Genomic DNA, 14,502 nt, shown 5'->3' on the forward strand with positions numbered 1-14,502 from the left:
TGAGGCTGGATTTGAACCTAGGACCTCCTGTCTCTAGGCTTGGCTCTCAATCCACTGAGCTACCCAGCTGCCCCCTTCCCTATCTTTTTTAATCATATCTATTTTTACTTTGGCTTTGTCAGAAATCACAATAGCCACTCCTGTCTTCTTTTTCTCATTTGACGCCCAAAAGATTTTGCACAAGCCCTGAACCTTAAACTTGTGTATGTCCACCCACCTCATATGTGTTTCTTGTAGACAACATATGGTAGGATTTTGGTTTCTAATCCATTCTGCTATTTGCTTCCGTTTTATGAGCGAGTTCATCCCATTCACATTCAGAGTTATAATTATCCCTTGTGCATTCACTGACATTTTCGTATCCTCCCTTATTCCTACCCCTTCTTCTTAGACTATTTCCTTTTAAACCAGTGGTTTGCTTTAAGCCAGTAACCCTTATCCCCTCCCTTGATTAACTTCCCTTTCTACCCCCTCCCTTATTATTCACCTCTTTTATTTTTAAAGGCCTAATGAATTCCCTCCCCCTTCTTCTCCCCTTCCTTTTTTGACCTCCCCACTCCCCTGCTCCCCTTGGTTTATCCCTTCTGACTTTCTCAGTAGGGTTAGATAGAGTTTTATATCCCAATGGATATAACTATTCTTCCCTCTCAGGGTTAATTACACTGAGAGAAAGGTGTAAATATTACCTCTTAATGCTCTCTTCCTCTCCTTCTTATAATAGTATTCATCCCTTCCCCTTCCCATGCCCTCTTTGTGTGTAATAGAATATCCTATTTTTCTTATTCCTTCAAGATTCTCTTGGTGTCCTCTACTATTCATCCCCCTCTTTCCTTCCTACCCATATCATCTTAGAACATTTATTATCCCAACCTCTCCCTATGAATAATTCTTCTAATTATTATAATAGTGAATGCTATAATGGTGAACAGAGTTCACTACAGAGAATTATACATAACATTTCCCCACATAGGAGTCCCAATAATTAGATCTTATTGAAGCCCTTAAAGAGGCAAATTTAAAAAATATGAGTTTTCTTACTTTCCCTTCTGTTTCTTATTTACCTTTTCATGTTTCTCTTGATTTTTGTGGTTGGATATCAGACTTTTCATTTAGTCCTGATCTTTTCTGTGCAAATGCTTGGAAATTTTCTATCTTGTTGAATGCCCAAACTTTCCCCTGGAAGAATATAGTCAGTTTTGATGGGTAGGTGATCCTTGGTTGTAAACCCAGTTCTCTTGCCTTTCTGAATATCATATTCTAAGCCTTGAGGTCTTTTAGTGTGGAGGCTGCCAGATCCTGTGTGATCCTGATTGGTTCTCCTTGATATCTGAATTGTCTCTTTCTGGCTTCTTGTAAATTTTTTTCTTTTAGTTGGAAGCTCTTGAATTTGGCTATTATATTCCTGGGGGTTGTCTTTTCAGTGTCTAGTGTAGAGGGTGATCTATGGATCCTTTCAATGTCTATATTGCCCTCTTGTTGTAGAACTTCAGGGCAATTTTACTGAATAATTTCTTTTAGTATGGAGTCCAAATTTCTATTAATTTCTGGTTTTTCAGGAAGACCAATGATTTTCAGATTGTCTCTTCTAGACCGGTTTTCTTGATCTATCAGTTTCTCATTGAGATATTTCATGTTTCCTTCTATTTTATCTGTCTTTTGACTTTGTTTTATTTGTTCTTTCTGTCTTGATAGATCATTGGCTTCTACATGCCCAATTCTTGTCTTTAGAGACTGGTTTTCTGCTATAAGCTTTTGATTTTCCTTTTCAGTTTGGTCTGACCTGTTTTCCAGCTGTTTGATTTTGGTCTCCAATTTACTTATTAAATCTTTTGATTTGAGGGCATCTTTTTCTAATTGCCCAATTCTAGCCTTTAGAGAGTGGTATTTGGCTATGATCATTTGGTTTTCCTTTCCAATCTGGTCATTTCTGGTGTTTGATTTACTTGCCTCACTTTCCAATTGTGAAATTCTGCCTTTTAAACTGTTATTTTCTTGCCAGATCTCTTCCATCTTTCTCATGATCTCAGATCTGAACTCTTCAAGACCTTGTGACCCATTTTCATCTTTTTGGGAAGGTTTGGATTGTTTGTTTTCCTCTACTGTTTCCTCTGTTGTCTGGATTTTTTTCTGTGTAAAAGTTGTCAAGTGTTAAAGGTTTTTTCTTCTTAATCTTTCTCTTCTGGTTTTCCTGATGATTCTGGCTTGCCATTGTAAGCTGAGTTCCCTCTCAGCTTTATGCTCGTGCCCAAGATCTGTCTGTGGCTCTTTAGAGATTCCTGAGATATCAGGTCTAGTTGTTGTGGGACAAGCCTCCTGGTGGTCTCCTTGCTCGTTCTTCTGCCTGAAGCTCCTTTAACAGTCTCAGGGAGCTGATTCCGCAGTCAAGCACCTCTCTGCACTGGGTCCCCACTCAAGGTCGGCTCCTGCACTCAGAATCAGCCCCTTCCACGCCCCAGTCCACGCCCTAGTCTGCTCTTTAATCTGTGCCTCAGCCTGCGCCTGTGTCAGCCCCTTCTCCTGTGCCTGGGCTCAGGGTCTGCGCTATAATGGTAAAAAATAATAAAGGCTGGTATAAATATAGAAATTAGTAATTTAATTAAAGCCATGCTGATAGATAAAGTTATTAGACCACGCGCTTGTAAGAATTTAAAACTGCCACCCGCGCCATTATTACCTCCCGTCTCTTCCTGAGTCTGCTGGCCAAGAGGCCACTCCCCCCTAACCCAGGAGATTTAAACTGTTCTGTGTGGAGACGTAGGCGTACCCACGCCCAAAGAAGCGGAACCAGAAACCCGTTGGACCATGGGAAATGTAGTTTGATAATTTCCACGTGTCCATAGAAAATACATATATATACACTTAAAGATGGCATCTCCCAAATTTCATTCTTACAGCACTCAGGGTCTGTGCTCAGAGTCCGCGAGTTCCTCAGCCTCCCGGGGGGGTCCCAAGTCTTGCTGCTCCCAGGAACAAGCCCTGGTGAGCTGCCAATGACCCAATGGGTGCCCCAAACCTGCTCCTACTCCCGTGCGCTGGCTTTGGAGTTGTAGGTGGTGTGGAGTGGGGGAGGGAGTTGCTCCACTCCTGTTTTCGTGGGAGCTGTTTCACCCCTTTATAGCATGGAAATGCCCCGTTTCCACGTACCTCCGATGCTACACCCTGTTGTGGGGTCCTTTCTTTCCTCTGGATTTGTTTTTATGTCTTCTTGAGGAGTCCTATATGCATGGGTTAGGAGAAGTCGAGCAGCTGCTTTTTACTCTGCCGCCATCTTAACCCAGAGGAATACTATTATATTAAGGAGAGGAAGAGAGTGTAAAAGGGAATACTTAAACCTTATTCTCAGTGGAATTAATCCTGATAGGGAAGAGTAGCTAGATCCATTAGGATATCAAATTCTATCTAACCCTATGGATAAAGTCAGAAGGGACAAACCAAGGGGGGCAGTGGGGTGGGGAGTTCTTAAAGGGAGGGGAAGAGAGGGGGAGGGAAGTCATTAGGCCTTAAAAATAATAAGAGGGGAATTAAAAGGGATTGGGTGGAAAGGGAAGTAAATGAAGGGAGGGGACAAGGGGTACTGATTTAAAACAAACCACTGGTTTAAAAGGAAATACTGTAAGAAGAAGGGGTAGAACTAGGAGAGGATACCAAAATGTTAGGGAATACATAGCTAAAAATTATAACCGTGAATGTGAATAGGATGAACTTGCTTATAAAACAGAAGCAAATAGCAGAGTGGATTAGAATCAAAAATCCTACCATATGTTGTCTACAAGAAACACACATGAGGCAGGTGGGCATACACAGGATTAAGATCAAGGGCAGGAATAAAATCTTTTGGGCTTCAAATGAGAAAAAGAAGGCAGGAGTGGCAATCATGATTTGTGATAAAGCCAAAGTAAAAACAGATCTGATTAAATGAGATACGGAAGGGGCAGCTGGGTAGCTCAGTGGATTGAGAGTCAAGCCTAGAGACAGGAGGTCCTAGGTTCAAATCCAGCCTCAGATACTTCCCAACTGTGTTACCCTGGGCAAGTCCCTTGACCCCCATTGCCCACCCTTACCACTCTTCCACCAAGGAGCCCATACACAGAACTTAAGGGTTTAAAAAAAGAGATAGGGAAGGTAATTACATTCTAATAAAAGGCAGTATAGATAATGAGGAAATAACAGTACTAAACATGTACTCACCAAATGGTATAGAATCCAAATTTCTAAATGAGAAACTGGCAGAGCTCATGGAGGAAATAGATAGTAAAACCATACTAGTGTGAGGTCTAAATATTCCTCTATCAGATCTAGATAAATCAAAGCAATAAATAAATAAGAAAGAGGTAAGAGAGGTGAATGAAGTCCTAGAAAAATTAGAGTTAATAGATAAGTGGAGAAAAATAAATAGGGACCAAAAGGAATACACATTGTTTCTAGCTGCACATGGTACATTCACAAAGATTGACCATGTAATAGAGCATAGAAACATGGCAAACAAATGCAAAAGAGCATAAATAATAAATGTAACCTTCTCAGATCATAATGCAATAAAAATAATAATCAGTAAGGGCACATGGACAGGAAAACCAAAATCTAATTGGAAATTAAATGATATGATTCTCCAAAATCAGATAGTTAAAGAAGAAATCATGGAAACAATTAATAATTTCATTGAAGAGAATGACAATGATGAGACATTCTACCAAAATATGTGGGATGCAGCTAAAGCAGTACTTGGGGGAAATTTATATCATTGAGTGCATATAATAACAAATTAGAGAAAGCAAAGATTAATGAATTGTGCATGCAAGTCAAAAAACTAGAAAGAGAACAAATTAAAAATCCTCAGCTAAAAACTAAATTAGAGATTATAAAACTCAAAGCAGAAATCAATAAAATTGAAAGTAAAAGAATTATTGAATTAATAAATAAGACTAGAAGCTGGTACTTTAAAAAATAAATAAAATTGACAAAGTACTGGTCAATCTAATTTTAAAAAAGGAAAGAAGAAAACCAAATTACCAGAATCAAAGATGAAAAGGGAGACCTCACCTCTAATGAAGAGCAAATCAATGTTATCATTAAAATCTATTTTGCCCAATTATATAGCAATAAATATAGCAATCTAGGTGATATGGATAAATATTTATGAAAACATAAATTGCCTAGATTAACAGCAGAAGAAATAGAATACTTGAATAATCCCATGTCAGAAAAAGAAATTGAAGAAGCCATCAAAGAACTCCCTAAGAAAAATCCCCAGGACCAGATGTATTCACAAGTGAATTCTATCAAACCTTCAAGGAACAACTAATTCCAATACTATACAAACTATTTGACATAATAAGCAAAGAAGGATTTCTACCAAACTCCTTCTATGATGCAAATATGGTACTGATCCCAAAGCCAGGTAGGTCAAAAACAGAGAAAGAAAACTACAGACCAATCTCCCTAATGAACATTGATGCAAAAATCTTAAACAGAATACTAGCAAAGACTCCAGTAAGTGACCACGAGGGTTATTCATTATGATCAGGTGGAATTTACACCAGGAATGCAAGGATGGTTCAAAATAAGGAAAACCATCCACATAATTGACCACATCAACAAACAAACCAACGAAAACCACTTGATTATCTCAATAGATGCTGAAAAAGCTTTTGACAAAATACAACATCCATTCCTACTGAAAACACTAGAAAGTTTAGGAATAGATGGGCCTTTCCTAAAAATAATAAATTTTATAATAATATATATTAATATTAATATTTATTAATTACAACTAATTATAATTAGTAATTATAATTAATAATAAAAAATTTATATATCTAAAACCATCAACAAACATCATCTGCAATGGAGATAAATTAGAAGCATTCCCAATTAGATCAGGAGTGAAACAAGGATGCCCATTGTCACTTCTATTATTTAACATTGTACTGGAAACACTATCAGTAGCAATTAGAGAAGTAAAAGTAATTGAAGGTATTAAAATAGGCAATGAGGAGACCAAGCTATCACTCTTTGCAGATGACATGATGGTCTACTTAAAAAATCCCAGAGATTTAACTAAAAAGTTAGTGGAAATAATCAACAACTTTAGCAAAGTTTTAGGATACAAAATAAATGCACATAAATCATCACCATTTCTATATATTTCCAACACATCGCAGCAGGAAGAGTTAGAAAGAGAAATTCCATTTGAAATCACCCTAGACAATATAAAATCCTTAGGAATCTATCTGCCAAGACAAACACAGGAATTATAGGAATACAACTAGGAAACCCTTCCCACCAAATTAAAACCAAATCTAAACAACTAGAAAAACATTGATTGCTCATGGTATGAAGAGCTAACATAATAAAAATGACCATCCTACCCAAATTAATTTACCTATTTAGTGCTATACCTATCAATCTACCAAAAATGTTTTTACTGAATTAGGAAAAAGGATAACAAAGTTCATTTGGAAGAACAAAAGGCCAAAAATATCAAGGGAAATAATGAAAAAAAAATATGAAGGAAGGTGACCTATCAGTACCAGATCTTAAACTGTACTACAAAGCAGTAGTCATCAAAACAATATGGTACTGGCGAAGAGACAGAAAGGAGGATCAGTGGAATAGACTAGGTGTAAGTGACCTTAGCAAGACAGTTTTCGATAAACCTAAAGAACCCAGCTTTGGGGACAAAAACTCACTATTTGACAAAAACTGCTGGGAAAATTGGAAAACAGTATGGGACAGATTGGGCCTAAATCAACATCTCACACCCTATACCAAGATATACTCAGAATGGGTGAATGGCTTGAATATAAAGAAGGAAACTATAGGTAAATTGGGTGAGCACAGTATAGTATACTTGTTAGATCTATGGGAAGGGAAATATTTTAAAACTAAGCAACAGTTAGAAAAAAATCACAAAATGTAAAATAAATAACTTTGACTACATTAAACTAAAAAGCTACCAATGCTACCAAAATTAGAAGAGAAACAACAAATTGGGGAAAAATCTTTGTAACAAAAAACTCAGATAAAGGTCTAATCACTCAAACATACAAGGAGCTAAATCAATTGTACAAAAAATTAAGCCATCTCCCAATTGATAAATAGGCAAGGGACATGAATAGGCAATTCTCAGATAAAGAAATCAAAACTATCAATAAGCACATAAGAAAGTGTTCTAAATCTCTAATAATTAGAGAAATGCAAAACAAAACAACTCTGAGGTATCACCTCACATGTAGCAGATTGGCTGAAATGACAGCAAAGGAGAGTAATGAATATTGGAGGGGATGTGGCAAAATTGGGACATTAATGCATTGCTGGTGGAGTTGTGAACTGATTCCACCATTCTGGATGGCAATTTAGAACTATGCTCAAAGGGCTTTAAAAGACTATCTGCCTTTTGATCCAGCCACAGCACTGCTTGGATTATACCCCCAAAAAAATAATAAGGAAAAAGACTTGTACAAAATTATTTATAGCCACAGTCTTTGTGGTGGCAAAAAAAAATGGATAATAAGAAATTGTCATTTGATTGGAGAATGGCTGAACAAATTGTGGTATCTGTTGGTGATGGAATACTATTGTACTCAAAGGAATAAAGAACTGGAGGAATTCCATGTGAACTGGAATGACCTCCAGGAATTGATGCAGAGTGAAAGGAGCAGAGCCTGAAGAACACTGTACACGGAGACTGATACATTGTGCTACAATCGAGCATAACAGACTTTTATACTAGCAGCAATGCAAGGATCCAGAGCAAGGCTGAGGGACTTATAAGAATGAAAACTAGCCACATTCAGAGGAAGAACTGAGGGAGGAGAAACACAGAAGAAAAACAACTGCTTGAACACATGGGCTGTTGGGGATAGTATTGGGGATGTAGACACTAAACGATAACTCTAGTCCAACTATCATTATTATCCATATCTGGAATTAGGTCTTGATCAATGATAGGTGTAAAACCCAGTGGAATTGTGCGTTGGCTAAGGGGTGGTTAGGGGAGATTGGGGGAGAGGGAAAGAACATGAAATATGTAACTAGGAGAAAATATTCAAAATAAAAAAATAATTTCAAAAAAAATTAACTTGAATATAACCTCTTTTAAAAAGTTCGGTAGTAATTTCCCCACAAAAACCTTAGAAAATGTCTAAACAAAGGCACCCGGGTTGGCCTAATATTCCACTGTTGTTTCTTTGTGTAGGTTTGGTTTAAAACAGATGTGAGAAAGTCATTTTACTGCAGTTTTCTTACCCAAGCGAAGGAGGATCTGGGCACTTTACTAGAGCCTGTGATCAATCATGTCATATGTTAAAGAAGGACGGATGGATGCGAAAACATTAAGGAAAAGCTCCTGTCCACTAGACATTCCATCAACTATCCGCTCCTTGAAGGCAGAGATTGTACCATTTTCCTCTTGTATCCCCCAGACTGAACATAGAGAGGGCACTTGATAAGTATTTTATTTGGCGTATAGCCTTGTTCACAATGGAAACTCTGAGGACTGACCTTTTAGTGTTATTAGTGCTCCCTCTTGATTATTACATAGCACAACTGCCAGCCTTTTGAGACTCCAAGAATTCTTAAGATGGAAGGGACCTTGGAAGACAGACAATCTAATCCATATGCATCCCACTGATACCTGATAACTGAACATTCACCCTCTGTCTGAAGACCTCCAAAGGAGGAGACATCATGACTTCCTGGGGAAGCCCATTAGACTTCAGTACAGGATTTGTTAGAAAAGTTTCTCCATCTTCAAACCTAATTTATTGGGCACACAACATTCCTCTACATACTTGAATATGGTTATGTTCTCCCCGAGTCTCCTCTTCTCCAGGTATATCAAACAATAGTTTTACCCCATCTTCATTATGGCATAGATTGGGGGCCCATCATCACCCCAGTCTCTCTCCTTGGAACTCTCCAGTTTGTCCACGCCTTTCCTCAGTGTGTCATCCAGAGCAGAATGCCCCACTCCATGTCTGCTCTGCAAAAGACCTAGCAAGCTGAGTGGCTAGAGCACTGACTTGAAAATGAGAGTAGATACATTTGCATTTTTTTCTTCAGTTACTTAATAGCTGTATAACTGTGGACAAATCACTTCTCTTTCAGGCTCAGTTTTGTCAGCTGTGAACTAGTGGTAATAATAGCATCTACCTCACCATGCTGTGGTAGAGAATACATATGCCGGTAGACAGACAGACAGACAGACAGACAGATAGATAGATAGATAGATAGATAGATAGATAGATAGATAGATAGACAGACAGACAGACAGATAGATAGATAGATAGATCATAGAGAATAAAAGAGATATAGACAGAAGGATAGAGCAAGAGAGATAGAAATAAAGAAAAATCTGCAGATACTGATAAATTGGTAGATAGACAGATATACAGATAGATAGGAATGTAAATAATAACTCATTTGATGATATGTTTCTATGCTATGGAAATTATAAAATAGTGCATGAATATTATTTTCATTATTTTATTTAGTGGAAATCACCCTGGAATTATTCCTGATAGCTAAGTATCTCATAAGGTAAGGCAATATTGCATTAGTGTCCTTGATGGCCCCTCGATATTATTGACTCCTATTAAGGTCACAGCCCCCTAAGACTCCCCGATTTAAGGGAACGGGAGTCTAAAATTTCCATAAGAACTTGGTACCAAAAATATCTGTGGTTCCCCTCCCCAGAACAGGAGATCAGGGACCTGTCTTCGAATCATTATGCCTTGGGCTCTGTTAGAGCGGGATGCCCATGGTTGGTCCCATGAATGTCATTTCTGCAAAATGGAGTGCACGGGAATGTCCTGGGTTAAGGCACCCTTAAAATCCTGGGCAGATTTGTTTGAGAACAGCTGGATGCCAGAAATAGTCCTGAAGGCTGAGTCCCACCTACCCCAGGCCACATTGTCAGGGTTACCATCACCTCTGTTTGCACTGAGTAGGGTTAAACCGGGCATGTTTCCTATGCAAAGCAGCCCTTTCTGAGCAAGCTGGCCCAAAGGTCCCTACTCTAAGAATATTCATTTCATTAAAATTGATAAAGCAAACAAGACATACATTTCAAATAACCTAATAAAGTCTGAAATCATTAAAGGGTTCTAATATATTACAATAACATTAATTTATTCAAATGTGAGACTAAAGATAGATACCCCTTGGGGCTAAGACAGTGATGCACAATATTCTTCAGTCTGTTTCTAGGAATAATCTCAGGAAGAAAACGTTGTCATATTGTTTGAGATCCTGAAGTCCCAAGTACCAGAGTAAACTCTAGGTTGCTATAGTAGCAGAGTCGGCTAATTCCCATTCCTCTCTTGTTTTGAACCACTCCTCCTCCTCTTCCTCCTCTTCCTCCTCTTCCTCCTCTTCCTTCTCTTCCCCCTCCTCTTCCCCCTCCTCCTCTTCCTCCTCCTCATCTTTCTTCTCATCTATTTATCCTTTATATAAAGGATTAAGGTTATCCTGTATATGAGCAGCTAGTTTGTACAGTGGATATAGCACTAGACTTGGAATCAGGAAGACTCATCTTTATGAGTTCAAATCCGACCTCAGATATTTTCTAGCTGTGTGACCATGGACACATCACTTCTCCCCATTTGCCTCAGTTTCCTCATCTGTAAAATGAACTGAAGAAGGAAATAGCCAACCACTCCAGTATCTTTTCCAAGAAAACCCCAAACCCTCAATGAGATCAAGAATATTTGATCACAACTGAACAACAGCCCTGCATATAGTTTGTACAGATTTGTATATATGTTGTCTTGTACTGCAAGCTCCTTGGGGGCAGCAAATATATTTTGTCTGTTTGGATATCTCCAAGCTTAGAACAGTTCCTGGAATATAGCAGGCACTTAATAAATATTTGTTCATTGAAACAATAGCAGACGTAGACAGATAGTTATGGTGTCATCACAGGATCAAAGCTCTGAAGCCGGAAGAGATTTCAGAGGACATCTAGTACAACCTTCTCATGTTATAGTTGAGAAAACTGAGGCCCAGGGAGTTTAAATGACTCCCAAAAGTCATATGTGTAGGAAAGAGGGATATGAACCCAAGCCTTGTGCCTAAAATCAGTAGATGCTCTTTGAGGTGCTGTGAATTGGATGTGGACGTACTCCAGAAGGGGTTCTGGAGCTATTGTGGGTTCTTGAACATAGTAGTATAGGAACACTATGAATATAAGATTTGGTGGTGGGAGTTTGGGGGGAGAGAGAGGAAACCTGACACATGGTGAGGATTTAATAAATGTTTGTTTCCTTATAGTAAATGTAATCCAACTGGATTTATAGATAGAAAAGGCTTTAAAGATAGTTTATCCCTTCCTTTAGCACATGCCACGAGTGAAACAATATTATGAATGACCAAAGGCCAACAGCAACAACAAAATGGGGATAATAGAAGCATATGCCATCAAGCGCTGTTGTAAGGCTCAAATGAGCTCATTTTTGTGAAACTTAGTAGGGCGCCTGGCCCATGTAGATGTTATATAAGTGCTTCTTCTCTTCTCTTTGGTAACTCAATAGTGATGTCAATGTGCCCGCCAGCATTGTGGCCAAGCCTTGGCTCTGTACATATATGATCTTCCCAGTAAACTCCTGGGAAACGGGGGCTATTCTTTTCTCCTTTGTTTCCATCAAAAGGACAATGCTGTGTAGATAGCAGACCTCTACATAAATGTTTGTGAAATCGAATTGAATTTAAATGGATTATGGACTATGATTATGTCCCCATAGCAGCACCAACCTAGAAAAAGCTCCAACTGTATATAAATATCGACTGACCTCGAGTTTGCTTTTGTCTTCTAGGCTCTTCAATGGTCAACAAGGAATCATCATTCGGAACTTCAGTACAAGATCCATCCTCACCGTCACCGACGTTACACAGGAGCACTTTGGGAACTACACGTGTGTGGCTGCCAATAAGCTAGGCACGACCAATGGCAGCTTACCTCTTAACCGTGAGTAACAGAAAAATGCCACCTGGGGGCACTGGGATGGTTACCTCTGTCTGCCTCCATGGCTGAGGGACCGAATGCTGGTCCTCGGGGAGCCTCGTCCCTGGTGTCCGTGCATTGGGGGGCGCGTTTGTCTGCACGTTGCTTACTTGCCTAATGAGGAGCTGATCAAGGAGGAATGTGTGACTCCTGTAGAGCTGAGATGTGGCTATTTGAGATGTTTGACTGCTCAGGAAGAAAAAAGAACGACAGTGAGGTCCCAGCTGAATTCTGCCTCCCAACTGAATGTGGCTGGCATGGTGTTTCCTTCTGATATTCTGCAGGACTGGAAAACTTGCACCACGGGGCAGGGGCTTTTGGGCTCGTTGTTTTCTTTCAGATATATCTTGGAATACTCTAAATTTAGCACATGGTATAAGCAGCAAGGCATGAGAAGGCTGCTCCTAGACCAAGCCTAGACTTCATGTGGAAACCCCATTATTGATCCTATTTTGGCAAACAAAAGCTGGATTTTATTAATAGATTACCCACAAGATCCTGAAAACCCCAAGAGCATATGTTTCTGATCCTTAGGAAGGGTAGACAAGGGTCAACTTCAGGAGGAGTCAGAGTGGAGGGCTAAGACGGACGTGGGCAGGGCTTTTTTTTCAACGTCGATGGCCAAAGTCATGTCACTGTTATAAAACAGCTCAATTGGAGATGGAGGTTTTCTCCAAAGGCTTGAAAGGCATTTCTTTTTTTTTCTTTTTTTTTTAACCCTTAACTTCTGTGTATTGGCTCATAGGTGGAAGAGTGGTAAGGGTGGGCAATGGGGGTCAAGTGACTTGCCCAAGGTCACCTAGCTGGGAAGTGTCTGAGGCCAGATTGGAACCCAGGACCTCCCGTCTCTAGGCCTGACTCTCCATCCACTGAGCTACCCAGCTGCTCCCTGAAAGGCATTTCTGAGAAAGCGTCTTTCATGTCCCAGGCCAATCAGAAACCACCTTTGCCATCCAGGAGAAGGCCATTGACTGTGGTGATACTCTTTTTTTTTACTAGTCATTTTGGGGGTCTTGAATGAGCTCGTGTTAGATGTGAGCGTGCTGTGAATGTCCGTGTCCTCATCACAGCCTTGTTCAGGGGAGGGGAAGAGGTGGGATCCCCCAGGTTCCTCCTGCTTATGATTGGATTCATCCAAACCATGACAGGATTTCTGCACATGCACCCCCTCATTTCTGAACCTCGGATTTCAAAGAAAAGGATGGCCCTGTTAGCTTAGAAGAATGCAGAGTTCTCATATGGCTCTGCCTCCATTGCTCATTGAAAGGTTACATTTTTAGAGCGCTGATGGAGCATTGCTTAATATTTCTCATGACCACACTCAGAAGAAAGGCAGCATGTGTAAAAGTGAAATTTGGGAAAATGCCATCTAAAAGTGTATATATTTCTATGGACAAGGGAAATGTATCAAAACTTCATTTCCCGTGATCCAACATGGTCCAACTGGTTTCTGTTTCCGGGTCTTTGGGCTTGGGGAGGCCGACGTCTTGACGCAGGGAAGAGCTTAAATCTCCTGGGTTAGGAGGGAGTGGCTCTCTTTGCCAGTAGGCTCTTTCCTAGCAGACTGGAGACAGTAATGGAGGCGGCAGTTTTGAATGCTGACAAGCGCGTGGTCTAATTATCTATCAGCATGGCTTTAATTAAAATACTAATATGTATATTTATAGCAGCCTTTATCATTTTTAATATTTATCACATGGCATAGTGGATAGAGTCAGACCTTGAAATCAGGAAGGCCTGGGTTCAAGGAAGGCTGCTTCTGACTCCTACTGGCTGGTGATCCCTGCATGAAAAGTCCTTTAACTTCTCAGGTCCTGGGGAACTCTCTGAGGTCACGAGGTATAGACAAGATGCTGATCTCCGTCATGAAGGGAGTTTCCACAGTGGAAGTTCTCAAGACCTGGAAAAATCAGAGGCTTGGATGTACCCCAAAATAAAGTCTGAAAGAGCTATTTTGTTTTGTGTTTCCCTGTGCCCAAACCACATTAGAATTTAGCTCTTTTCTACGTCTTCACTGCCTGGTGACAGGAGGGGGACCCATTTTATATACATATTGATTGTACAAAGCACCTAAGATTGGAGAGCAACAGGTATCCATTTCAAACATATAAGAATGTTCTGTAGAAGCAAATGCCTAATATTTAAAGATAAATAGTCAGAAAACATGAGCAACGGGACATTTAAGACACTGGACTCTGGACTTTCAAAGCCCTATTTCTAATAAAGGAGTAGGATTAAATCATGCGAATTGGAAACCAAAATTTCTCTGTATCCTGTGAGCTGCTCTGCTTGGATGAATCTCAAAGTGCCTGCCTAGCTTCGGGATTTCACTAGTGCTTGTAGACATCTCCGATGGTGGACTCATTGCTGCCCCTGGTACACTCCTTTAACCCTAACCTGGAGGCATGTGTGTGTGTGTGTGTGTGTGTGTGTTGGTGTGTGTGGAACTGTGTGCGTGACTTCTGGACAGACAGACAGGTCCAACAATTCTAGAGCTGCAC

This window comes from Gracilinanus agilis, chromosome X (genome assembly GCF_016433145.1).
Source record: "Gracilinanus agilis isolate LMUSP501 chromosome X, AgileGrace, whole genome shotgun sequence".
Taxonomy (NCBI): Eukaryota; Metazoa; Chordata; class Mammalia; order Didelphimorphia; family Didelphidae; genus Gracilinanus; species Gracilinanus agilis.